Genomic DNA, 3,723 nt, shown 5'->3' with positions numbered 1-3,723 from the left:
AGTTCAATTCCTGGGTATCCTTGTTAACGTTCTGTCTCGTTGATCTGTCTAATTTTGACAGTGGGAACTTTTTCTATTCTTAACAGAGCATCTCCCAGGCATAAGGCATTGGTCTAAAACCTGAAAAATGCATTGGCGAAAAAGCAAACACAGCACCTAATTTAATAAGGTTTATGTTCTGCTGGGAGAAAGGCACGAAATGTCAAGTTATACAATGAATTGGTACAATTATAAATGTTACAAAGAGTTGAGACTATTAGGACGTTAATTGCAATCTAATAGGAAAATAGAGATTAATTGCTAAATGTTCTAATCTAATGGCCCCAACTCTTCATAACACTAAATGTTAAACGTTTAGCATTTAGACAATGTGAGGCAGTCTGGGGGAATAGCAGTGCCTTTTTGAGATGTTACATTTTAACTGTGATCTAAACGATGAATGGGAGCTATACTAAGAAGAGGAGTGGAGAAAATGACACATGCAAAAGCCCTGAGTGTAGCATATTCAAGGAACTGAAAGAAGGCCCCTGCAATGGGAAGGCAAACAACCACAGAGAATGTGACGTAAGATGAATATGAAGACATGGGCAGGGGGAATGCTCACTCAAGTAGAATTATATGGATGAAAAACCCTTGATGGGCTTTAATAGGGGCAGTGACACAAACAGAATTTCATTTAAAAGGACTACTCTGGCTATAGAGTATGCGTTGTAGGGGACAAGCAAGTGACGTAGGAGACCCCAGTCACAGTTGTCAAGTTAAGAGAAGAAGGTAGGTTTGAGTACAGTGGTAGAGATGGAGATGAGGAGAAGTGGAAAAACGAGAAAGATTTAGTAAGAAAAGTCAATGGAATTTGACTCAGTCAGTGCTGGAGAGTCATGGTGAGTAGATGGCAATCAAAGCATGGGCTTAAGGAGCTAGTGTTTGAGAAACATACTTCAGGAGCTCATAGTGTACTGTCCTTACCCTGATACTTTTTAAAGAAATACCCAAACATCCTAATTCCTCTACATAGGACTCCACTGATCCAAGACACCACTTGAGCCCCACTACAGCCTTTCCTTAAATTACCTCTCTGGACTCATTTCCAATTTTTACTGCCACCCTTCACTTTCCTAATAACCCTGCATTTCAGCTATACCAGACTTCTCATCATTCTGCAATACTGCTCTTCTGTCTAAAATTCCTTTCTCAGCACCAACCTCCAATATTTTTTTCTACTGGTAAACCTCCAATAATTTTTTTACTGCTGTGCATCATTTAAAGCCCAGAACAATTAGAATACCTTCCCTCTGAAGTCTTTCCCAGCTTTCCTAAAGGAAGTAATTCCTTGTCTGTGCTCTCACAGAACCAGGCTTACACTTAGTGTGTCAGCTAGAATGTAAACTCCACCAAGGTAGGGATTGTCTGTCTTCTTTTCTAGCACTGTAAACAGTACCTGACCACCTCTAATTTGGTATACATATCCTAAGTTATAATATTTTGCTTAGTGTTCTCACCCTGTTTCTAGGAAAACCAAGCTCTCTGAAGACAAGGACTATGTCTTATTCCTTCTAATGATCAGCATCTAGCACAGGTCCTGGCAGGCAGGACTCAGTAGGCCCTCCATACATTTATATTTAATGAATACATTTTAGGGCAGAAAGATCAAGATTTCTACTGATCTCTTTCTATAGCCATGTACCTTTCAGAGCTCTGATGTGCCCACGTAACCTCATGCCCTTGGCTTCTGTGGATTTTGGAAAGGGGATCTCCAGTACTCAGTACCTCTGAAACTTGGACTTTCTGATTTACCCTCATTTGAACTGCATGTGCCTGGCTCCCTCTTCCATTCTATCAGGCTGGAACTCTCTGTCAAGGTAGTTGAATGTAATTTTGCCTTGATGTTAGGTGGGAACAGAACATTGAACACAGCCATTCAAGGAGTCAAAGAATGGGTTGGGGCTGGGCATGGTAGCTTACACCTATAACCCCAGCACTTTGGAAGGCCGAGGCAGGAGGATCAGTTAAGCCCAGGAGTTCCAAACCAGCCTGGGCAATATCATGTATTTCCTTGCAAAAAATTTCTTTAAAAAAATTAGTTGAGCATGGTGGTGCATGCCTGTAGTCCCAGCTACCCAAGAGGCTGAAGTGGGAGGATCACTTGAGCCTGGGAGGTCAAGGCTGCTGTGGGCCATGATCATGCCACTGCACTCCAGCCTGGGCAACAGAGAGAGACCCTGTCTTAAAAAAAAAAAAAAAAGGGATGGGGTGGGGTGAGGGGTTGGTGCCAATAAACTTTGCTACCTTTAATAATGGGAATGGAAAGATAGAATCTTCCAACAGCAGACCTGGAAAGCAATCTTGGGATCATTTAGCTGTATGTGTTTGTTTAATGTGGCTAACATCTTTAACAAGAAACTCAAATGTGAAAGTTGCTTGCCTAAGGTTGAGGTATTGCTTCTCACAAGAGGGCATTAGCTGTGGGGTTCTGCCTGCAGACCCTGGCCTAAATGACAGATGAATAAAACGTACACTGACACACAGATATTCTGTTTTGCCAGTCCTGCTGAGTGCCCGACCGCCTGCACACCAAGAGAAGTTTGTTACTGAGGCTGGCCCTGAGCAGCTCTCACTTCAGGCATTTATTTAGTATACAATTAACAACAGAAGCTTTGAGTCCACACACTTGTGGATAATTAACATGGTTAAGAGAGTAGTTCTATGAATGATTAAAGCTCAGGTACTGTGGTTTAATATAAATACCGTTAGGGGGCAATATTCCTGGTAGACCCTCCCCACCCCCCGTCCCCCGGAGAGGGCCATCTGGTTCGAAGGTTAGTTAATGGAGGTAGGGTAAACAGACTTAAATGGGGAAGCCTCTATTGTTCCTAGTAATTACTCTATGACCTAATGCTCTAAGGTAAGAACTGGCTGCCTTCAGCCTGTTCAACTATTAGAAGCTATGTGACCTTTAGGCCTTCCAAAAAGGTTGGTGACTATTCCCTATAACTTTCCCTAATATTTCTCTTTAATATTTCTGCCACCATCCCAAGTGAATCCCAACACAAAGTCCTATGGCTCAACATGTTTCTTATTCATTTATTTTTGTCACACCTTGTTCTGAAAGGATTTCAGGTGATCTAAAGATATACATTGAGGCTGGGCGCCGTGGCTCATGCCTGTAATCCCAGCACTTTGGGAGGCTGAGGTGGGAGGATCACGAGGTCAGGAGATCGAGACCATTCTGGCTAACATGGTGAAGCCCCGTCTCTACTAAAAACACAAAAAATTAACCAGGCATGGTGGCATGTGCCTGTAGTCCCAGCTACTCAGGAGGCTGAGGCAGGAGAATTGCTTCAACCTGGGAGGCAGAGGTTGCAGTGAGCTGAGATCGCACCACTGCACTCCAGCCTGGGTGACAGAGTGAGACTCCATCTCAAAAAAAAAAAAAAAAAAAAAAAAGATATACATTGAACACAGCACAAGTGGGACATAAGAGATTTAAAAGGGTTAGAGATGTAAAATGGATCTAGGAATGGAAACCATAAAGCAGGATTTATCAATTTGATTCCACAGAATGCTATTAAGGCCAGATGTTAGCAGGTGTTACGTAAAAAAGGGATACCATGAGCAAAAGTATTTGAACATGGACAATGGTTGAAAGAAGTTTAAACAGATTATCTTTATTGCTGAATCTCTCAAACCTTTAATACGCTATAAACATTGTGAATCAATAAAAAA

This window comes from Symphalangus syndactylus, chromosome 6, assembly GCF_028878055.3.
Source record: "Symphalangus syndactylus isolate Jambi chromosome 6, NHGRI_mSymSyn1-v2.1_pri, whole genome shotgun sequence".
Lineage (NCBI taxonomy): Eukaryota > Metazoa > Chordata > Mammalia > Primates > Hylobatidae > Symphalangus > Symphalangus syndactylus.
This window is presented reverse-complemented; position numbering follows the sequence as displayed.